Source organism: Petaurus breviceps, unplaced genomic scaffold, assembly GCF_028583685.1.
Source record: "Petaurus breviceps papuanus isolate PSGF00001 unplaced genomic scaffold, PetGlider_PUasm1.0 90750, whole genome shotgun sequence".
In the NCBI taxonomy this organism is placed as follows: Eukaryota; Metazoa; Chordata; class Mammalia; order Diprotodontia; family Petauridae; genus Petaurus; species Petaurus breviceps.
This window is the reverse complement of record NW_027187335.1, coordinates 11,298,112-11,323,157: the sequence shown is the minus strand read 5'-3', so window position 1 is coordinate 11,323,157 and position 25,046 is coordinate 11,298,112. Positions and strand designations below refer to the sequence as shown.

The 25,046-nt window shown below is 41.4% G+C and overlaps 1 long non-coding RNA gene across 1 annotated transcript; it reads left to right on the top strand.

Annotated features, from left to right (window-relative positions):
• Positions 1-1,201: 1,201 nt before the first annotated feature.
• On the top strand, positions 1,202-22,094 carry LOC138145787 (uncharacterized). The gene is made up of 3 exons (XR_011164319.1): positions 1,202-1,491; positions 16,383-17,132; positions 21,837-22,094. It is a non-coding gene; the product is annotated as an uncharacterized lncRNA (long non-coding RNA).
• The last annotated feature ends 2,952 nt before the right edge of the window (positions 22,095-25,046 follow it).

The following is a 25,046-nucleotide window of genomic DNA, read 5'->3' as shown; positions in this document are numbered from 1 at the left end:
TGGCATTTTCATATAATGGAGTATTATTGTACCATAAGAAATGAAGAAATGGACAGTTTTAGATAAAGCTGTGAAGACCTTGATGAAGAATGAAGTGAGAAAAAAATAAGAGAACAATTTATAAAATGACAACATTATAAAAAAAATAACTTTGAAAGACTTTAGAACTCTGGTCAGTACAATAACCAAAACCCTTTCCTCTTCCAAACTTTCCTATTTCTGTCAAAGGCAGTATCCTAGACTCCTCACTCTCCCTCGCCCTTACATATCCAATGAGTTGCCAAATCTTGCCATTTCTACCCTCAAAACATTTCTCAAATCCATCCCCTTATCTCTACTCATGTAGTTACTATCTTAGTTTATAAGTTCTTGACTGGGTTATTGCTACAGTCTTTCAAATTGGTCTACTTGCCTCAAGACTCTCTTGTTCCAGTCACTCCTACATAGCTTAATGCCAAAGTAATTTTCTTTCTTTCTTTTTTGGAGGGGGAAAGACAAGGTAATTAGGGTTAAGTGACTTGCTCAAGGTCACACAACTAGTAAGTATGTCAAGTGTCTGAGGGTGAATTTGAACTCAGGTCCTCCTGACTCCAGGGCTGGTGCTCTATTCACTGTGCCACCTGTCCCTAGTACTTTTCTTTAAGTGTAGATCTGACTATATGACTGTCTATTCAACCAACTTCTGAGGTTTCCTATTGTCAGCCATCTAGTACCTGGCACATAGTAGGTACTATTTTTGTTGTTGAGTAATTTTTCAGTCATGTCTAACTTTCCATGTCCCCATTTGGGGTTTTCTTGGCAAAGATACTGCAGTGGTTTGCTATTTCTTTCTCCAACTCATTTTACAGATGAGGAAACTGAGGCAAACAGGGTTAAGTGACTTGTCCAGGGTCAGACATGTACCATTTCCTTCTCCATCTCATTTTACAGATCTGCAAACTGAGGCAAACAGGGTTGCCCAGGATCACATGCTTAAGTCCAGACAAACTCATGAAGAGGAGTCTTTCTGTTTCTAGGTCTCCCTAATGGGAATGTAAATTTATGTTGTTGCCATCTTTCTAAGATTGTTTTGTGTAAGATCTTCCCTGCCCCTAGGCCATTTGATTGGCTTAAGTGAACCTGGAGCCTGTGGTAGGAGGCTTGCTTTTCAGCAGATACTTTGTGATTGGGCAGTGGGTCAAGAGGGTTGTTGCATTCTCTGACCTCGGAAAAGGCTATATAAATCTTGATGTAAGGGTTTGTTTTGGGGCTCACTTTGAGAAGTGTTGTGTGATTTGACCAGACAAGACTCTGGGCAGCTGCTGAGAAACCCCTGACTCTGAAAAAAATAGATGTTGATGCTTCCTTCTCTGGTGACTGATTAGGTATGGATGTAATGGTTGGAGAGTTGGAGGCCTGTCTGCTTGCAATGTTTCTCTGTCTTGTAACTTCTGCTGGTAACCTGTCTGTATTCTCTGAAGTTCGGAGTGCTGACTTTTTCACCTGAACTAGGTAAATGATATGTTTGATTGATTAAAGCAAGATTGTTAACCCATTTTGAGTTGCTTTCCTTTAGAAAAGCAGATCTAAGAACCTGTGCTGGCAGCCACCCTGGGGATGCTGGGGTGCTTGCTGCTACAGTCTAGTACTCTATAAATACTTATTTCCTCTCTCCCTCTCTCTCAGTCAAGAAGCATTCATTAATTATTTATTAAACACTCTGATGGCTCTATGATAAAATATAAATACCTATGTAACCTGTCCCCAGCCTATCTTTCCATCCTCATTGGATGTTACTTTCACTTCCGCATTCTGTGATCCAGCCAAACTGGCCTTCCATCTATTCCTCACACATTACCCTCCATCTCCAGTCTTAGTGCCTTTAAACTGTCCATTCTACTTGTATTCCCTGCTTTTTTCCATCTCAGAATCCCTCTCTTCCTATAGGGCACAGTTCAGCCAATTCTTTCTTCATGAAGACTTTCCTGATTGATTGCCCAATTATTAGGACTCTTCTTTTTAAACTACTATCTTAAGCTACTATGTGTATCTAATTACATTGACTATATTTGTATCACATGACTAATGTGGAAATATGTTTAACATGATTATACATGTATAGCCTATATCAGATTGCTTGCCATCTGTAATGGTAAGGGAATTTGAAGATCTTCCCTGCCCCTTAATGGGCTTCAGGTGGAACCTAACAGGAGGGGCTTGATTGGGTGAAGACTTGTTTTTCAGGAAGGCCCACACCTTTTGTTACTTTGTAATTAGGCAATGGGCCAAAGGTTGTAATGTCCTCTGACTCTAAAGAAGGGTATATTTATCTGAGATGAGGTTTTGTTTTGGGGTTCATTTATGGGAAGAGTTGTGTGATTTGGCTAGATAAGACTCTAAGTAACTATTGAGCCCCTAGCTTTGAAAACCCAGATATTGGTACTTCTCTCTTTGGTATGTATGTCCATACTATGTATGTATGTAATTGTCAGACAGCTAGGTGCCCTGTCTGTTAGTCTGTTGAATTGTGTTATTTTCTCTGTCTGTATTTTTTATCTGCTTGTAATTTCTGTTTGTAGTTTCTGAAGTTCATGGTGTTGATTTTTTCTTCAAACTAAGTGAAATATATATATATATATTGTTGACCCCTTTAAAGTTGCTTTCCTTTAGTAATGGCTGTGCTAGCCGCCATCCTGTGTATGCTAAGGTACCTGCTTTTATACCATCTTGGGGAAGGGGGAGAAGAGGAAGGAAGGGAGAAAAAAATTTGGAACTCAGAATCTTATAAAAGTGAATGTTGAACTCTCATCCTAGGTGGTGCAGTGAGGACCTGAGTTCAGTTCCAGCCTCAGAAGCTTAACACAAAAAAAACTAGCCATGTAACCTTGGGCAAGTTATTTAACCCCAATTGCCCTCCAAAAAAAAAAAAAAGGCAATAAAAAAGTGAATGTTGGAAACAAAAAAATTTTTAAAAGAATATATTTGTATCATATTTTGTTTTTATACTGTATATGCATATATATTATACATAGAGGGAGGGAAGAATAAATATAAATGTACTTAAATATATAAATTCTATCCATCTATCTAATCTATCTACAATTGAAGCTAGGTCTTGCAACAGATAGAGCACTGGGCTTGGAATCAGGAAGACCCATCTTCATGAGTTTAAATCCAGCTTCAGACATTACTAGCCGGATGACCCTAGGCAAGTCACTGTAAAATGAGCTGAAGAAGGAAATGGCAAACCACTCAGTATCTTTGCCAAAAAAAAACCCAAATGGGGTCACAAAGAGTCAGACAGACTGAACAACAACAAAATCTTTCTACCATATTCTTGTTTCCCTCCCTTAGAGCGTAAGCTCCTTCTGAGTAGGCATTGTTGTACTCTTTATGTTTTTATTTATTTAATTGTATATATCCTACCACAGTGACTCCCATAAGATGATAAGTGCCTTGAGTTCAAAAACTATTTTGTTTTTATCTGCATATCATTGGTGCTTAGCACAGTGCCTTTTCAGGCACTTAATTTATGTTTGTTGAATTGAATGTGTCATGCCCCCACTAAAGACAGTGCTCCAGAGACTACCCCCTTGGCCCTGGCTTAGTTAACTTTTGCTTCCATTAAAATGCAGGATCCAGCTCTAGGAGACCCTCCTAGGGATACATTTATATAAAGAGCTTCTTCAGGCCCTGCTGATTTGGTCTTCTGATTTAGTTATCTCCTAAGCGTGGCCCCCTCAGAGAGAAGTGGAGTGTGACTAGCCAAAGGGACTTGCTATTCTATCACTTAAATTGTGTAGTAAATATCCAGGTTTCCTTTGATTTGGCTAATTCAGACCCAGATGTGAGGGAGGCAGGGTTGCCGTTATGTGTCACAAACCCCTCATTTTGTCTGGCTGATGAGAGATCATAATTGCCCAGATGGTGAGATCTCATGATTAGCTTTTTCTTTTATGCTGAGCCTAGGAGGGAAACTGGGATTAATCACAGCACTAGAGATGGGAGGGGTCCCTCTATGCTGCAGTTTTCCCTTCTGGAGGCCAGGAGATGCCTACTGAATATGCATTACGGTTTTATCTGCTCTGTCTCCCTGCCCCCACTGCTGCTTTGGGGTTTGCTCCTCTGCACCAAACTAACTCCATTTATCACAGAGCCTCAGGCCCAGAAGGAACCTCAGAGGTCACTGAGTTCGACATGCCAGGCAGGCACTTGTCCAGCTGTTTGGAGGAAGTATGTATAGTGGAAAGGACACTGGATTTAGAGTCAAAGAGCCTGAGCTTGAATTTGGTCTCTTAGAAAGGCCCCTCTCTTCCACTTCTAAATCTATGATCTTATATGATCCTTTACTTGAAGGCCACTAATGAGAGGTAGCCAGCTACCTTCCAATTTTGCATATTTCCAATTGTTAGAAAGTTTCCTTCTTTATCAAGCCTAAATTTATACTTTCTACTCACTTTGTACTATATTTCCTCAAATTCCATTTGAACTTGTTCTGCCCTCTGGGACCAACTGGTCAAATTCAATTCCTCTTTCATGTGACAACCCTTCAAATACCTGAGACCAGCCAAGGTGTTTCCCCAAGTCTTCTCTTCTCCATGATGCTCCCCCTCCCCCAACCTTCAGCTGATGCTCACATGGCATCATTTGGAGGACCTTCACTATCTTCATTGCCCTCCTTTGGACATTCTCCTATGTTTTTTTCCTAAAATGTGGTGTCCCAAATTGAGCACTGTATTCCCCATGTCACCTAGTCATACTATGCCTTGTATTGAAGCTTGTGGGCCATTTAAAGCACCAGATCCTTTTCATTCAAACAACTGTCTATCCATGCCTTCCAGATCTCATACTTGGAAGATTGATTCTTTGGATCACAGATTGATTCTTTTGGATCCCCTAAGTCCAGACTCATTGGGCATTTAGAACTAAGGTCCTACCCCTGAAGCTCCAATTACTCACTCTCAGTTTCCCCACTTTTGCATTTTGAGAATAGATTGGGGTAAATGGAAAGAACCTTGGACTGGGGATCAAGAGATCTGAATTCTAATTCCCTCTTTGTGCCTGGCTGTGAGATTTAAGAGGGGGGATGGGATAGTGGAGAGTGTTGAATTTGAAGACAGAGAACCTGAATAAGAATTCTGACTCTGCCACTTACTACCTATTTTTCTATATAGGTAAGTCATTTCTGAGCCTTGGTTTTCTTATCTGTAAAATGAGAGAGTTAGTCTAGATCAGGGGATTCTTAACCTGGGGTCTGTGAACTTTAAAATATTTTTATAAATATTTCAATACAATTGGTTTCCTTTATAATCTTAAGTGTTTGATGCATTTAAAAGCATTTTTCTTAGAAGGCTTCACCAGAATAGGTTTTTAATCAGACTCCCAAAGGGGTCCCTAGGGACTCTAAAAAAGATTAAGAACTCTTAGATGAGATAATCTCTAAGGTCCCTTCCAGCAAAGTCTATTATCCTATAAACCTGTATCATCCTCTCTCTGGGCCTATTTCCCCAACTCACATTTACATTGCACCAGCCTATAACCCTGTACTGTCCTTTCTATTTATTTATTTTTAATTTAATTTAGTTTAATTCTTTTTTGTTTCATTTTGTTCTAAACTGTCTCCTTCCCTCCCTCCCCATTCCACACTAGAGAAGGCCACTATTTAATACAAATAAGTATATAAATATACATATATATACATGTATACGTAAAGCCATACTATGCATACTTCTATTTATCATTTCTTCTTTTGGAGGTGGATAGCACCTTCCTTCATAGGTCCTTTGTAGTTGATTTGAGTATTTAAAATACTCAGGATAATTTAGTCATTCGCAGTTACTCTTCAAACTATATTGCTGCCTTTGATTCACAAAAGCAACTTTTTCACACTGAACAGGGCCTGACCTGACCCAATCAGTGGCATTAGAGCCCAGCTGACCTATGTTTTTGGGCTTCTCCCAGATCTTCACATCTATAACATTCTTAGGGCACATGGAGGCCCCCACTGTACATCACTATGGATGGCTTTCCTTCCTTTCCCATCCGCCTCCCTGCACCCTCTTCCCCCCAACATGGATGATAGATTGAAGTTTGAGAGAGTTATCATTATTACTTTTATTGCTACTAAGAGAAGTAATATAGCATAGTGGTATAACCAGCCAGGAACACTTGTGTTTAAGTCTTGTCTCTGATGTATATTTGCTATGTGATGCTGAGCAAATCACTTTGATCCAATGATGTTATCTAAGTCTGTAAATGGCAGAAAAGTTGTCAGCCTGTGTTGGTATAAGGGGAATTCTATATACCAATGAAATCACAAGTCTGGCCTCAATACTATTATTATTAATAATAGTAATCATAATTGGTGATGATATTGTTATTGTTTTGATTATTATAAAATAATAACAGTGCTAAAATTCTCAGGGTTTTTTGGTTAGAGATCCTATAGGGTAGGAGAAGGAGTTATAATAGCTGTTAGGGACATATATACATATCCACAGAGTCAAGGCAACGAACTTGACTTTGGATCTGTATCTACTGAGGGACTCATATCTTCCGCAAGGACCTTTAGCACATCAAAACAGCTGTTTGTTGAGCCTGACCAAGTGACAAATTGGTCCATCTACCTACTCTTTTGTTCCCTAGGTCTTACTCCCTTTTGACTAAGAACTCCCAGTGAGAGTAGTTGAATAAACAAATCATTAAACAAACCAGAATTTACTGACTTAGCCTGACTTTAGCTGTCCCAGGCAATCAAGAAACTTGTGTGTGTGTGTGTGTGTGTGTGTGTGTGTGTGTGTGTTGACAAGTGCAGAATTAAGTGAATTATCCCCACCTAGAAAATGGAAAGGAAATTCCGGGGATTTTCCACAAAGGTCAGAGGCTGCAACCTCTCCCTATTTTGACTTCCATAAAATACTTCTCTGTTTCCAAACATCTCTGTGGGGACAGATTCCTGTGCCTTTGAAGGTGGGGATGGATGATCTGTCCATCCCTTGGGGTGGCTATTCTTTTAAAACAGCAGCTGTGGTCCTCCTTTTGGGGCTGAAGGGCTCAGCAGGTTTTTCCTTGAATTTAGGGACTGGTAGGGGAGGGGTTTATGGAGACAAGTTGAGTTGATGCCATCAATTCTAAGGGATAATAATGGTGATGAACAATTTGCATTTAAGAGATCTGGGAATCAAAATGAATAGCTTCTGATTGTGGATAAACACCACCTGCCAAATCAGTCAGTTCCCAGTCTGGGGGTGGGGAGGGGATGAAGGTGTAGCAAAACGATCTACAATATCTCTGCTGCTCTTTAGCTCGAAGAAGAAATAGCTTTTAGTAGCCCTGGCATAAGCTCAGTCTTGCCATCTGGGGACTAGAGAACCATTTCCAAATGGGAGCAGGGTTTCTCAGGATCTTAATGACGCGCCAAATGTTTGTCTTACAATTCCTCTTTCTGGGAGCTGCGTGGGATCCTAAAAGGCGAAGCCAGGTGGCAGCACTGGGTCTGGAGTCAGTAAGACCTGAGTTCAAATACGACCTCAGACACTAACTGTGTCACCCTGGATAAGTCAATTAGCCTTGTTTGCCTCAGTTTCCTCATCTGTAAAATAAACTGGAGAAGGGAATGGCAAATCACTCCAGTATCTTTGCCAACAAAACCCCAAATTGGGCCATGAAGAAGTCTGAAACGACTGAACAATGACAACAATATACCTCTGGCCTCACTCTCCCAAAATGACCCCTCTACATCTGCCTCTGAAGGTTCTAGGATGTTTCTTGTTAAATGTCACTGGCTCAAGCTCCCACCAGCTGTGTTTCTCCCTGCCTCCCACTGTTAGATGCCAGTGACTAATGCCCCAGTTCCATTTTACCACTTACTATCAATTAGCTCTTACAAAGGGATATTTTACTTCAAAGTTATAGCAAGAACAATAGTGCAAATATTTCCCCAAAAAACCTTGGGAGCATTCTTTCCTCCAACCCACATCAGTTGCCTCAAACTCACCAGCAAATATTGGTCCTACAAAGTTTATATGCAAAGATGGTCTTGCTTCTATGCATGAGTTCTCTCAGCTACCTCTGAATTAGGTCTCAAAGATCACTTCTTGCTCCTTGAGGAATCAAAGCTAAGTTAGCTGTAAAACCTGGATGCTGGGACAATCTCCAATCCTTTTATCTAGAATGGAAAAGAATAAACACCAAGGTAGGCAAAGAATCCAGACCTGTATTCATGGGCCATGTGGCTTGGAAGGGAGAAGTCCCAAAGCCTCTCCCTATATACATACATACATATATATATACACACACATAGCTTTGTTTCTCATGGGATGCTGTGAGAAATAGTCAATACCATTCACCAAGACTGAGCTGCTGAACAGAATGGGGAAGCAGCTAAGCAGAGGCCTTTTTGAAGATGCTACCAGTTCTGAATATGAAGCCCATAGAAAAAGACTTCTCCTACCCATGTGGTGATCAGACCAGAAACAATGACAGAAAGTGTGCATGTGCTCCAGTCCTCATAAGGCACTTCCATTCTATGTTATCACAGCTCTGCAGGAAGCAGGAGGCTCTCCAGACTCTTCCACGTGGGGAGATCACATCCACTGAGCTCCCTGATACACTCTATGCACATCCCCCATTATAGTAGTAAGAGGGCTTGGGTTTGAATCTTGCTACCTCAGTCACTACTACCTGCACAACTAAAGATAAATCCTTTAAACTCTCAGAGTCTTGGTTTCTTCATCTAGTGAATGGAGATCGCAATACTTTCACTACCTACCTCACAAGGTTGCTGTGATTTTAAGTGTTTTGCAAACATTTAATCACTATGGAAATGTGAGTCACTATTATTATCACTGAACTTGGTGTGTAAACGGAAAGGGAGAATCAGGATGCCTCCATCTGGAATCTGGGCCTATTGTACAAAGCTGGGTCTGTCATCCCCTGCAGGCATTGGGTTTGGCATTTGACCCTGAGCCAGAATTGACTAAGGAGCTCTTGCCATTTTAAACTGGAGCCCCTCACTGCTTATTGGCCAAGCTGCCCACTTGGTTATTTGGCTTGTGTCTTTTTCAGAACCTTGGCTGAGAATCACTTTCATCCCCCAGGCTAGTTGGAATGGATCCTTCCCACCACTGTCTCTAATAGCCAAAGTCCAAGCAAGATGTAGGGCCACAGTGTGGCTATGGACTGAGTGTTTAGGAACTAAACATTTATATAAACTTGCTTGAACTAGATTTTAAAATGGTACCTTGTTTTTCGATATTGTCCACCTGAGGTTTTGAACTGACCACAAGGAGGTATGGCTTGACTTCTGGACAGTCTGCCCATGCAGTGAGGCAGTAGGACTGTGAAAATGGCTTAGGGTCTGTCTGTGATGCATAGAGATTGAGGAGAGCAGCAGTTCAGAGACAGATTGATGCCCAAGAGCTATTTTACATGCCCCTTATCCCCTGCATCTTTTCCCTTTCCCCCATTCTCATGTACTATCCTCATTCAGGCCCTTACCATCTAATATATTGCCAGCTAATTAATATCTCTGCTTCTTGTTTCTCTCCTCTCCAATACATCCTACACACAGCAGCAAAAAATAATCCTCATGAATGCAACCCTGTATAGCAATCACCATGGAGATTGGAGATACTTTCCTAGAATCCTCCAGCTACTGAAATCATGAGCCTGGGGTATCTGGGAATATTCATAGAGATGCATATGGGGAAATGGAGTAGAAGTCAGGTCAAGAGGTGGGGAAAGTGATTTCTACCTTGCTTCAGAGCATATATAGATATCCTTTGACTGCTTCCTAATGACCTTGGGTTTGTTCTATATCTCTTTTGCCCTGTATAATAAATGCCTCCATTTTCTCTCTTCTTACACTCTTTTTTTTTTTTGGAGGGCAATTGGGGTTAAGTGACTTGCCCAAGGTCACATGGCTAGTTTTAGTGTTAAATGTCTGAGGCTGAATTTGAACTCAGGTCCTCCTGACTCCAGGGCCAGTGCTCTATTCACTGCACCACCTATCCACCCCATTCTCACATTCTTCTTGACCACTTATGTTCTGGCTTCTAACCTTACCAATCCACAGAAACTGCTCTCTCCAGAGTTACTAATGATTTCTTAGTTGCCCAAACCAATGGCCTTTTCTCAGTCCTTATTCTCCTTGACATCTCTGTAGCCTTTGACACAACTGATCCCTTTCTCCTCCTTAATGCTCTCTTCTCTCTAGGATTTTGGGACCCTTCTCTCTCTTGGTTTTTCTCCTCCCTATCTGACTGCTCCTTTTCCAGGTCATCCCCTATATATAGCTTGCTTTGTATATATTTGCTTGTTCGAGTGGTCTCTCTCATTAGATTGTAAACTCCTTGAGGGCAGGTATTACTCTTTTCCTCTTTTTGTAGCTCCAATGCTTATTTTAGTATCTGGCATATGGTAAGTGTTTAATAAATGGATATTAACTGATTGAAGTCTTTTAATTGGTTGCTGAGCTAGAAAAAACTGATGACATTCCCAACCAGTCTGACCATATCATCCCCCTGCTCAAAAATCTTTAATGACTCTCCATTGTCTCTAGGATGAAATGCAAATTCCTCAGGTGGTTCTAATCTTTCTTTCTAGTATTATTTTACATCATACAGAACAAGGGGCTTCCATTCTCGTGGGGGAGACAATGCACATAGGGCAGCAGTATGCAGGGAAGGATGAAGTTATCCAGAGCAGGAACTGTAAGTTAAAAAAAAAACAACTAGTAATGTCACTGTCACACACTCTGCATTCCAGCCAAACTGGACTAGCATGTGTTCCTGAAGCCTGACATTCTGTATCCTACCTCTGTTCATTTGCATCAGACATCTTACCTCCTCCCCACCTCACCCTCCACTTGGACCCCCCCCCCTCTGTGCAGAATACATTTCTGCTTCTCAGAATCATTATCTTCTTTCAAAGCTCAATTCTGGGCCCACTCCTCCCATATTTCTTTGTCAGGGCAAAGGAAGTACCCTTAAGTAAGATCCTTGAGGGCATGGATTGTTTGATTTTTGTCTTCATATCCCCAGTCCCTGAATATGGAACTTGGCACATAGTGTTCCCTGAATAAATATTTGCTGGATTGAATAAATGTTCCTGTTGAATAGGGAGGCAAGAGGCAGGATTTGCTAGGACAAAAGACTTGGGTGTGAATCCTAGTTCCTCCACTCAGGGATTGTGTGAACCTCAATATATCTCTTAAATTGAGTGAATCTTAGCCTACTCATCTGTAGAATGGGGACAATAATCCTCACACCGCCTACCTCACAGGACTGTTGCAAAGTACAAAGTAATTATTTTAAAAGTTCACTATGTAAACTATGCAAACTATTCCTATCCCTCCCTCTGCCAAGGACAAGTTCTATCTGATTGCTGGATTGCTCATGGGTAGGATGAGGGAGGCAGCCTTTGCCTTGGGCACAAGCACCAGTAAGCAGTGTTTACACCCAACCAACCATCTTATTTATTGTTGGGTCCCCACCAAGTAGCATCACCACGAGTTTCCAGGCCTCCCCCAGGCCTCCAGGACTAACAAGAAGTACTCTACTGTTAGCAAAGTTGGGGTGAGGCTGTGAGCAGAAGCAGTGCCTGGGGCTATGACATAAACTGAGCCGGAATACCTGTGCAGGTGCTGGGAGAGCCCTCTGCTTGCCCACAGCTGTGCTAAAATGGCTGTCAAAATACCCCAGGCTAAAACAACAACTTAGGGTGGGGGGTGGAGAGAGAGGAGTAGAAACTGAAAGGGGATTGTCTTAGTGTGAACCTCCAGTGTTCCCCATACCTCAACTTTGGCCCACGTGAAACTTGTTCAATCACTTAATAAGTATTAAATGCTCAGTCTGTGTCAGGCTCTGTGGATGCAGATACAGTGAATGGAAGATCTCTAATGTTACGGGTAGTATAGAGGATATGTTTATGGTTTATGTTTGTATAAAAGGAGCCTGGCACATGTATCCCCACTGCATTCATATGCTCTCCTGTTTATGGGACATCTAAACCAAATTCCTTCCTACCCCCACCCCTATGCCTCAGTTTACCCTTAAAAGAGAGTTGTTTTCCATCTTTTTAAGGGGGAACCTCCATCTACTACACTAGCATTAATTATACACAAGATTTACATGACTGTTATGTTTGGGTTTTATCAGATACATACATACATTGTTGTTGGACAGTCGTGTACAACTCTCCATGACCCCATTGACCATACTATCCATGATAATATGAAGATACTGGAGTGGTTTACCATTTCCTTCTCCAATGGATTAAGGCAAACAGAGGTTAAATGACTTCCCCAGGGCCATACAGCTGGAAAGTGTTTGAGGTCAGATTTGAACTCAGGTCTTCCTGACTCCAGGCTGACTCTCTAGTCACTGAGACATCTAACTGCCTCACACACACACACACACACACACACACACACACAGGTGTACACCTACATGTATGAATATATGAATGCAAAGAGAAATCAAGAAGCAAACAACATAAGTATTGGTCACTACTTTGGACCAGCAATTGGGAAGGACAGGTCACTGTGGCTCCCTCCATCTCTCCTTAAATCAAGCATGAATAGGGGATAGGGTAGGGAATCCAGTAAGACACCAGTATCCATTGCCCACCTTTTCTCCCACCAAAATATTTTGCTTAGGGACTGTGATAGTAATGGCAATTAAAGATTCCCCTGTATTGGCTTGGTTTTCAATTGATTGTGTTAAAACCCAGAGTTTGTTAATCCCACCTGTGGGATGGGCTTGTTGATGTGAAAAGAAAGTCCTGAACTGGGAGGAGCTGGTGATGTAGATTTGGAGAGACACTAGAGAGAGGCTGAAGATCTTTTTGAAAGCAGCACCTCGTGGAGAGAGAGAGACTAAGAGAATTGCTGGTGGCCGCTTTGAATTGCCCTGGACTTTTGAGACCTGCCCCCTGAGCTGCCAAGGACTGAGGAGACATGGCTGTTTTGCTGGTACTTTGTCTGTCTGTTTTGATGTTATTTTGCCAGATTTGTCCACTGGTGAAAGACTGTCCTTTTGTTGAAGAAGTCCTGGAACCTGGCTGTTCGCTAAGAAGGCCTGAGACTGTCCTGCAGACAGAGAGTGAATACTGTCCACTGGTGAGGGACAGTACTGTTGTTGCAGGGGTCTGGAGACTGTCCTGCAGACAGAGTGAATACTGTCCACTGGTGAGGGACAGTGCTGTTGTTGCAGGGGTCTGGGAGCCTTTCTGTTGGTTCAGAAGCCCTGAAGAAGGATTTTCTTGTTGTATGTTTACAGAAATCCTGGTAGAGGGCTTTGCTAATGTGTTCAGGGGTTCTAGGACTGTTCTACAGACAGAGGATAAATTCATGAAGGGACTGGCAATGTATCTTGTGGCTTTGCTAAACCTTGTCTCCCCAGGAACTAAGATTGCTGAGAACTTGCCTCGTGTCAAGATGAAGAAAAGACCTCCATTTGGGTATTAAGTGCTGTGTTTAAACTTGATGTAACTCTGGGGTAGATTCAATTGTGATCCAGGGGTGGGGAACTTTTGACTTTATGTTTGGAAACTAATCTCCATTTGAGAAGAGGGGCTTTGTGGTGGACTTAATTAAGGTATAGCCTAGGGGTGGAGAAGTATTTAGAACAGAGACTTTGTAATTGATTGAATGATTGGAAGGTCCTGGGGTGGGGTAGTCGTTGGAGATTATTTAATCACACTTAGTAAATGCTGTATTTGGAATGATGTCATGTTTTGATCTTCTCTGTTCTTGGTTTGTCACTAAATAAAATAGAGAGCACATATGCTGGTATTTTGAACCTGGGAAGTTGCCTTCTTTTGGCATTACATTACAGGGACCCTCCAAACTTGGACCCCACCCCTACCCTCCTTACCCCCTCCCCCAAAAAAGACTATAACTATTTCACTCTGGGTGAGTTAATTCACTCATCTTTGGGGTTCTGCCGTGAGGGGTAGCTATCCTGAAGCAAATTTGAGGGAGGGAGCCTCACCTAAGCTCTCAATGTCAATGTGGGGTGAAGACAAGTGGAATGTCCCATTGTGACCTTGTCTCTGTTCTGGTCACTTTTTAAAAAAATTAATGATTTGGAAAGACATAGATGCCATGCTTATGAAATTTGCAGATGGTGCAAAGCTGGGTAGGACAGCTAACACATTAGAATCCCAAAATATCACCATCAAAGGCTCAGTGGTTATTTATTGGGGATAAAGGGAACTGACTCCTTTCAGCCACTATTAGGACTCCATGATCCCTGAGGTCCCTCCCAATCCAGACATTCCATGATTATTTAGCTTCTTTAGTGGTTGGAAGAACACCAATGATTTTTTTTTTTAAAGAACTTTCTTGACATTTCTGACCCCACAAGCCTATGGAATAATTCCCTCTGGCTTCCTAGTCACCTTTGGCCACCCCCTGGTAGCCTTGGCAAACAGAAAGTTGGAGGCGTGGCAGAGTTTTCTATCTCTCAGCATGGCATGGTTGAAGAGAGGGATGTGGGCCTCCTTCCTTACATTCTTTCCAAGTCATAGAGTTATTTTCCTGGGAGATAAGAGGATCCCATAGGACAGCTCCGGATGGCTCCAGCTGAGGACAGCTCCAGAGAATTCCAGCCAGCTTGGCTTGTTCAGTTAAAATTTGCTAATGGAACAATGGGAGTTAATTGGGTCAGAGGCATAGTTTGTGTGAACTTCGAGATAACTAGGAGTGCAATGTATGTGTGATTTGTCCTGGAAGATACTAAAGCTGTCTGCATTCTAATACTCTACTGGCTACCTTTGCCCTTCAGATCGGTTTTATTAACATAACTGTCTTTGATTTATGTCTATTTTACTGCTTTGGCTCAGGACCTCATAGCAGTAAGTGTGGAAAATGGCTTTGTAAGGAACTGCATTCTTACATCTATGTAAGGAAACTGATGAGTTGCTGTGTTGGCTCCTGAAGATGAAGATGAGGAAACTGATGCCCAAGGTCCTGCAGCTAATATATGGCTGAGGTGTGGTCAAGGGTAGGGGTGTATTGGTTGAAAGAAGGGCTGCTTGGTAAAACCAAGCCTTTGATGCCGTTCTTTACAGAGCAGTATTTTTGTCTTATCATCAACAAGGTCTGAGTTTCATAGTTTTTCCTTATCCCATCTATGGACAATGCTCCCCAATTCTTAACTTGGAGCTTAGAGGACCCTTTTAGGTCATTCTATCCATCCCCCTGTCTCTGACAACTGTCCCTTCAAGCAAGACCATAGTTTGACCTGCTCTTTTTAAAAATAGTACTTTATTTTTTCCAATTACATGTAAAGACAAATTTTTAACATCATTAAAAAAAAATTTAGCTCCAAATTTTCTTCCTCCATTTCTCATTTCCCTTCTCCCTAAGACGGTAAACAATTTGATATAGGTTATATGTGTCCAATCATGTAAAACCTATTTCTATATTATTCATGTTGTAAAATAATAAATAAACGAAAAGAAAAAAAAACGAAAGATAAAGTGAAAAATACTATGCTTCAATCTGCATTCAGACTCCATCAGTTCTTTTTCTGGATGTGGATAACATTTTTCATCATGAGTCCTCCAGAATTGTCTTGGATCATTTTATTGTGACCTATTCTTTAAAAAAAAGTTTTACTGATGCCTTTTGTTTTTATATTCATTTATTTATTAAAAAAGCATTTATTCAGAGTGTGTACCAGGCACTAGGGATACAAGGACCACATAAATAAATAATTGAAGCAGTCCCTGACCTCAGGCAGTTTACATTCTATTGAACATAATGGTTTCAGGCTATTAACTCTCCACCTTCCATTCCTGCCATTACCATTCCCCTTCCCCCTTATGGAGAGCCTTCCCTTGTAACAAAGTAAAATGGTCAAGATTGTTGTTGAAAAGATAGGCAACATTTCATACCCATAGCCCCCAACCCATTGTCAAGCAAAATAAATTTCTGCATTGGATTAAAAAAAATTCTGTCTCAAAAATGATTTATATGTGTGTATGTAAAGATACATACATATATTCAATCAGCAAAAATACTCCATCTCTCCCTCTCACCTCCATCTCTAAATTCTTTGTCTACCCAAGAACCCAGCTATGCAAGACATTAACTGTACAACTTTTGCCAAGGCACTTCTCGATTTCTCTGGGTCTCAGTTTCCTCATCTGCAAAATGAAAAAATGTGAACTACATGATCCCCAAGGTTCCTTCCCGCTCTGGTTTTCTCTAACATTACCTTTCCTTGGCAATTCATTCCAGGGTTTTGGCAGTTAAGAATGGTGACCTGTTATTATAACTTCATTCCTACTCAGAGAAACAACATAACAATAGTTTCCATTGACACAACACTTTGAGATTTGTTTTCATTTGATCCTCTTAACAACTGTGTGCTATTATTATGCCTATTTTACAGGTAAGGAATCTGAAGAAGCTGACAGATATTGGGTGACTTGTCCAGGATCACCTGGAGAGGAAGTTATTTGGGGTGATCTTGAACAAGTCACTTCAGCCACCGAACTACCAAGGCTTCCTTAAAGGCAGAGCACCAGCCTTAGAACCAACCAGACTCGGGTTCAAGTCCTGCTTCTGATCCTTACTTGCTGTTGTGACCAGGGGCCTTTCAGGGAACTCTCAAAGACAATATGAGTTGCCATCGTACATCTTAGATGAAAATGCCCTACGTGGATAAAATGATGTTTCTACTTGCAGCCCCCTGCAAAGTACTATTTATCATCTAAATTTGTGTTGGAGGAGCCCTCCCAGAGCCCAGAACTTGGGAGTGTTCAAAGACCAGAACACATTTTTCCATTATTTTTTTTTAAATAACTGAAGGCCTACACCATCTTTCTCCTTCAATCAATCCCTGATTAAAAACAAATCCAAGATGCAAATAGGGGTGGGTAACATCTGGCTCATAATGGCTCTATTTCCTCTTATCATAGAAAGCTACCTTGAGCAACTACACGGGCTCTGATGGCCTTGCCTAGTGATGGATGGTCCCTTTATGTCTGGGGACACAGATCTGGGGAGCCCCTGGTTTTGTTATCCATCTGCCTCCCTGCCTTCCAATCTGGCGCTGCTTCTGGACAATTTAATCACTCTAATGATGCTGTCACTAGAGAGCAAACTCCATCACTGCTGATCCTCAGACCTTCAGCTACTGGTAGGAGAAAGAGAAGGTTTAATTCATTTTTGATAAATACTTGTTAAGTACCTACCAAGTACAAGGCAGAGGCAGCATGACAGTTTATCAAGGGAACACCTTGGAGTCAGCACTTCTGGATTTAAGTCTGACACATACTGACTGTATCCTTGTGCAAGTCACTTAACCCTCAGTGTTCTTGGGTACTCCTCTTACAGCTGCAAATCAGAGAAGTGACCTATGTGCATGGGTTAGAGGGGGTTTCTACACTGGGACTTCCCTTACCACAGATGACATCACATGTGTCCAAAGCCACATCTGCAGTAGACACCAAGTGTACAAAGGCAAAAATGAAATAGGCCCTATCCTCAAGGAGGGAGAGGATTCAATTTGTAATTAAGTACAATGCAAAGTGTATTCAGAGTAATTTCAGGGGGGAAGGAGGGGATAAGGTGTGGGTCAAGAAAGATCTCATGTAGAAAATAAAATCTGAGTTTGTGCTTTGAAGGAAGCCAGGGTTTCTATAAAGTGGAGGTGAGGAAGGAGTGCATTTCAAGGCTGGGGGACCACATGGGAAAAAACACACCTAGGAGATGAACTGTAGTATATGGGCAACAGAAAGGACACCATTTTGGTGGAAATGGAGTGTGATTTAGAGCTGAACCTTGGAGGACATGTAGTTTCAGCTCCTTGATCTAGGACAAAGAAGAGTTTGTGGTCTCCATTTGTTGAATAGAAAATTCTACATAGGGGAGAACCAGAGGTGTAACTTCATGAAGCAAAAAGGATGAGTCAAGACTATGTCTTGACATGAATGAATGAATAAAAAATCATTAATTAAATTCTTACTATATCCTAAGCACTGTGCTAAGTGGTTTTTAACAATGTCCCAGGCATTGTGCTAAGTGGTGGGAACAAATACAAGTACCTGACCTCGAGGAACTTACATTCTAATCGACCAGTTTCTCAGTTTCTTATATCTACATCTACACATACATATGCATATGCACATACATATACATATACATACACACATGTATATGTGTGAAGATGTGCATGAACATATACATACATATATTTTAGATAGATAGATAGATACACGTATCTATATATATGAAAGCGTGACACTGAGGTGGTTTAAATGACAAAGGAAATGTCTAAAAGAAGGGAGTTTACTGTAAAGCCTAGTTTAAGAGAGTTCCTGGTAGGGTGTCAAGCTCCCTCCCTGGAGGATGGGTGCTCCCTATCAAAATCAAAGATGAAAAACCTGCTCTTCAGCACTTTTTGGGCTAAAGGCAGTTACCAGAAGTTGTAGGAAAGCAGAGGAAGTGCCTAGGCCTCGGGCTAGGGGGTGTGGCTCATTCTTCCACCATAGTTTATATTGAAGGCCAGCACAAATCCATGGGATGGAATAAAAGAAGGTCTTGTTAGTCAATTTAATGAAACTGGGTTTTAACCCCTCCAATGGCCCTCCAAAAAAAAAAAAGCAAAAAAAAAATTACCTTTATGATGATATGATTCTAACTCTTTCGTTTTATTGATAGAGAAATGGAGACCCAGAACAAGAAATGTGACTTATCCATGGTTAATTAGTAGGAGAACGGGGACCAGGGTCCAAGTCTTTTAGCTCCCTAAATTAGGTCTCTTTCCTTGGTTTCAAGGAACCTGGAAAAACAGGGCCTTCTACCCTTTCCTGAAATTACAGAGAATTGCAAACTAGGGATAAACTACAAACATCTCATTCCAAATGTAAGGTTAAAAAAGTCTTTTCTCAATAACTGAGAGGAGTTTCCTCAAGGACCTTCTGCTTTTTATAGGTGTCAGACACTTTCCCATCCAGAACACCTGAAATAAACAATGAAAGTGAAGTAGGTAATGGACATTTGCTTAATAGAGAAAACAAACAAACAGGAACAAACCAAATCTTTGCTTCTCTGAAAATATTTAGCACCTGGGACTTAAAAGAGTTAAGGGGTCTAACACAAAGGAGAGGAAAGAGTTGGTGGTTTAAGTTCCAGGAAAACACTTGAAGATGGTGTTTCTCATCTTCATTGGGAGAAAAGATAATGCACATGGGAGAGAAAGGCTATTATTATCTCTGTCAGCTTCCTCTGGGGTTTGCAGGCACATTGGAAAAAATATAACAATTTCTGGCAAAGGTGCTTACTGAATACTAGCCCCTACCCTCATCTGTACTTGTCACAGATCTGGGAGTCTGGAGTCCACTGGGAGAAGCTGTGTGTCACTTTCACATTTGGGGGAAAGGAAGGAGGAGGAGGAAATTGGCAGGGAATACCAAAAAGCATAGGGAGAGCTTCAGGGGGTCTGGACCTAGGAGGGACCTTATTTCTTGCTTGTTTGAACTCCTATAATAGTACCTTAAACCTCCTTTATTGCTGTTATTTTTCAATCAACAATCAATCAAGAGACATTTATGAAGCTCCCATTATATGCCCGATGCTGGGAATACAAATGCAAAAAGAAAAAAGAAAAAAATCCCTGTTTGTGGGAAACTTACATTCTAATGGAAGAGACAAAAAGTACACACACACACACACACACACACAGGTATATATATATAAAACACATCAAGGGGTGGGAAAGCTAGATGGTGTAATGGATAGAGCACTGGGCCTAGAGTTAGGAAGTTCTGAGTTCATATGTGATCTCAGACACTTACTAGGTGTGTGACAGTGGGCAAGTCACTTAACCCTATTTGCCTCAGTTCCCTTATCAATAAAATGAACTGGAGAAGGAATGGCAAACCACTTCTGTAACTTTGCCAAGAAAACCCCAAATGAGGTCATGGAGTGTCAGATACAACTGAAAAACAACTCAACAACAACAATAATATAAATACAGAGCTAATAAATATAAATATATAGAAAGCAGTTAAATACCAGGTAGTTTGGCAGAGAAGTGACACTAGTGGCTGGGGGTTGGATCAGGTAAGCCTTCATGAAGAAGATTTTGGTTGAATTGCATCTTAAAAGAACAGAGTGACTCTTCTGACGCAGAGGTAAGAGGGAAGTGCATTCTGGGCATGTGAGCTAACCAGGGCAAAGGTATGGAGCTGGAAGATGGAGGGCTGTGTGTGTGTGTGTATGTGTGTGTGTGTGAAGAATAGCTGATTTAGCTGGATGACATAGTGTGGGAGGGAGGGGGGAAAGGTCTGATGAGGCCCACATTTTTGAGTTAAGGTTAAAATCCTCTGTGGGTCTGCATCCCCTAAAAATCATAGCCCATGAACCTCAAATCAGTCAATTAATCAACAAGCATTTATTTATTTGTTTGTTTGGTCTTTTTGGAGGGCCAGGGCAATTGGGGTTAAGTGACTTGCCCAAGGTCACACAACTAGTAAGTGTTAAGTATCTGAGGCTGGATTTAAACTCAGGTTCTCCTGACTCCAGGGCAGGTCCTCTATTCACTTTGCCACCTAGCTGCCCCAATCAGCAAGCATTTATTAAGTGCCTACCTGGCACATGGTAGTTTACCCTGTGTCAGGCACTTTTCTAATGGATAGGGATTCAAAAAGAGTCAAAAGTCAATCCCTGCCCTCAAGGAGCTTACAATCTAATGAAGGAGCTTACGATTGTTAGCAAGAGAACCCAATTAGGTCAAAGCAAAGTCATTTAATGATGTGGTATATTAAGAAAATTAACAACAAAACATTTCCCCCCATAAACCTGGGGCATACTCTTCCACAAATACATATAACATCAACAGCACAGTGCCTTGAACTTTGTAGATGGTTAATAAATGTTGATTGATTGATTGAATGGGAGTAGAAGGCACATGCATGGAAACTCCCACATGTTGGGAATATGTGTCCAGGACACATTTGTGCCTCTGATCCTACAGGAGCGCTAATGTCTTCTCCTGATGCCATTTCTCTGCTCCTGCAGGGACTCTCTCTTGCTGGTTTTTGCAGGATACTGTTCTGCTAGATGATGTTTGACTAGAGACTATCCTGACCTCTCCAAGCTCACAAGGTCATAGCCATCTCCAATCTCTTTTTCCTAAGAAGAAGGAAACAAGCATTTATTAAGCACTTCTATGTGACAGGCACTCATCTGATCCTCACAACAACCCTGGGAAGCAGGAGCTATTATCCTCATTTTACAGATGAGGAAATTGAGGCAGATGAAAGTTAAATGACTTTCCCAGGGTCATACGGCTAGTAAGTGTCTAAGGCTGGATTTGAACACAGGTCTTCAGGACTTCCTTTGAAGTTAAGTCTTCCTGACTCCAGGCCCAGTGCTCTCTCCACTGCACCACCTAACTGCCAGTACAGAATACATACAAAGAGACAGACCAGTATTTAGGAGCCATGTGTTAGCCTCCCAAGGGGAGATTCTATGACTACTCCGCATCTAGTGGTTTATAGCAGGTCTTTCTCAGTGGAATGAAGCTAGAGAGGAAGAGTCAAACCAAAGGCTGGTCCTGGCTAATGAATGCCTTTTGGATTCATCCATCTGGCTAGATGACCAATCCAAAGACTTTTCCCCTCCTCATTAGTGGATTAGAGCCAGTTACAGAATGTCTGTGCAGAGAATTGGGCACTTCCATCTATGCTATCATACCTTTGTGGGGGCAGGGTCTTCAGCAGCCTCCTTCAGGCAGGAGATTATCAGCACCTTCCTCCTCACTCCCCACCCCATCAACAGCAAAGTGGAGAGATTTACTGTGTATGCTTTTCCATCATGCAACTTTTTTTCTTTGCAGGATCCTTTGGACTCTATTGCAGAACCTGCTTTGAGAAATGCTGAGCTGAACCATAGAAGATGCTTTGTAATCATAAAATATATTGAAATGCAAGCTGTTATCTCTCACAAGAAAGAGAGATGCAGAGAGAAAGATAGAGACAGACAGAGAGAGAGAATGGAAAGGCAACAAAAATTAAGTTAATAGATGGTTCTGTTTAGTCTTGGTTAGTTGGGTCTTGGCTAATTGGGGTTTTTTCACACGCATTTAAAAATATGCTATGATTTACAAGATTTTCATTAAACACAGCTTTTTCAAAGATATTGTTTGTATAAAGTATATATACCTAATATATCCCATGAGGTTGCCAATCCATTCTTAGTGCATGATATGTGTTGAATCGTGAAAAGTATCAATTTCCAGAGTCTTAATTTAAAAAACAAATTGAGCAGAACTGGGGGGGGGGGGGGGGGGGGGGGGGATGGTGGGGAGATCTGCAGTCATGAGAGTAAGATCAGTGGACTCTGTTTCCAAACTGGGGCAATTAGCACATAGGGAAGACTGGATCTGGGGTATGGGAAAAGTAAACTTTGGTTAAGGTGAAAAACGTGGGAGTTACCAGGAAACTAGTGAGTCATTCCTATGGCAGAGAAAGGTGTACATGGAGCCCTAGATTTAGGACTATAATATGCCATAATAATTCATATTACTAATTATATCTGCTGAAATTTACAAAATGTTTTCCATTTATCATCTTGTTTGATCCTTACAACATCCCTGTGAGTGAAGTAATGTAGGAGTTAGTATCTTCATACTAAAGATGAAGAAGGTGAGGAGGTCTCATCATCCTCTCATGGCCACACTGACTTCCCAGAGATAGTAAATGAGACCCTGTTAGGAAGCATTGGAGTCACTCTCCAAACCATGTCTTCTGTTTCTGGAGCTAGTTCTAGTTCTACTACTCTTCAGTCCTTCCCTACTCTTCTCCTCCTTTTTTTGAGACTCAGTTTCCCTCTTTTGCACAGGCTGGAAGTACAGTGGTCATACATGGGCCAGATCCCAACACTTATCATGGAAGCTTTTAACTTGCTCCATTTTACAGATCGGGGCTATACACCCCTCCTTGGGCAGCATGGTAGTTCTTCACTCATGATACTAGTACCCAGACACTCAATTGACTTTGGCTCTACTATAACTCAGAGCTCTTGAACTCAAGAGGCTCACCAGTCTCTGCCTCCCCAGCAGCATGGAACTGTGAGGGCCACTGTACCTAGATCACAGCTGCCTTCCTAAGTAAGTGGTAGGAGTTCTCCTGGTTCCTAATCCACCTCCATCTGAGAAGAGATGAATGGAGTGTAAAGGGTATTCAGGGAGGACTAGCACTTCTGGTGTGAGGACTTGCCCAGCACTTTTCAGGGCTGCTCATCCACCTTTGGTGTCCACATGGCATTTAGCTCTCATTTGTGGCTCTAAGAAGCTGCAGTGTGTGCAGGGGCCACACCCCAGTAAACTGTCTAGGCAGATGGGCTAAACCAGGTTGAAGCTAACCAACAGGCCTTAAACCCATTGGTGAGTGAGGGGAATGTCTACTCTCTTCTCCCTGGCAGAATGGGTAGATAAGAACAATTTGTTGCAGCAGCCATGAAGGCTGATGAAGCAGGTGCTGTGGAGTGCTTAGAGTGGGGTCAGACATAGAAGATGACAAGGTCATCCACAGCATCCTGGGTCATTATCAGTGGTCCTGACTTTTGTCTCACCACTGACCACTGGACTCTGATGACTCTGGAAGAGATAGCGAGGCTGACAACCTCATGCAACTCTGCCTCATTTAAATTACCCTGTGATGTTATCGTCTTTTTTTTTTTTCAAAATGGAAAGACAAACAACAGTCCACTCCACTATACTTACCTACCTTTAGAAAATACAAAATAGTAAATAAAACTACTTTTGGAACTGAAGAGTTTGAAATAATTTTTTTTTCCATTTTCTCTTTATCCAGAATAAGACAAAAGTAGTTTCCTAGCCTACAAAAGCTTAGCAACAGCTAAGCCTGGGAAGATGAAGTGAGACCTGGGTGCTGGCCTATTTCCTTTGTTTACTAAATTGCTTTTCAATAAAAATCAATGAACTGTTGTTTTTTTTTTTAACACAATGAAGTGTCTAGATGGAGGACAGTTCAAAAGTAAATGAGTTCCTCACCTCTGCCCAGTTTTTCAGTCTTGGCACAAGAAAACTAGCTATCTCTGATGATATCTTAAGATAATTGGACATTAATAAAAGACTGATGACCAAACACAAAAACATACAATTATTCTCATCGGATATCCTGATGCAACCAAGAGGATCTTTGTCTGCAGAATGCCTGTATTCAAGTCTTCTCTATAATCTGAGAGATTTAACACACCTTAGTGAGTCCTTGCTAGCAGGGAAGTTGTCATTCACTTTCATTTGGTGATGTCTGGTTCCTTCCCAGCATTTTATGAGGAACTTTCCCATTTAAATGTCTGTGGCAGTGGGCAGAATGGATCCTCCCTTTTAATGCAAAACAATTGTAATTGAAGCCTTCACTTTGGTGAGGGTGGAGCAGATCTGCCAAAAGCCTAGCCATTTGTCTCACTCTGCTTTCAGATCTAATCCTGTCAAATGAGGACTGGCATTTTTCTTTTTTTAAGAGAACTGATTTATATTTGCCTTTTTGACAGTGCCCTTCTGTACAATTAGAAGGAGGTTTAAAGAGTCATCATTGTCACTCTTTTTAGTTTATCTCATTTATTTTTTTGTGTGTTTTTTTTTTTTTTGCATATGAGTGCTTTTTTTTTTGTCTCTACATTTTAAGAAACCCTAGCCTCTTCTTTATAAAGGCTCTTTGTGTTTTCAGGAAGGAATAATTACACATTCAACTTTGTCGTTTTTGTATAATTCACAGCAGGATGATTGATCACAAGAGCACTTGTTCCCCTGTATAACTGTGTGCAGGGCAGAGGCCACAGGTCCCCATTCTCTGAGATCTGTCAAGTTCATTGACAAGGGCACTGGGTGATTAATGATTCATAAATTGTTCATCTGGGGCAGGTGCTGTGCTCATGTCCTTCTGGACAAAGGCTGGCTATGCTATACTAAGACAACTGTGGAGTTTTTCTCAGATTTTTAGATAATCCTACAAAATGACACAATTCATACCCTAGTTAGCAGGATTTAGAGAATATTACTAGAGCCGATAGATTCACGAAG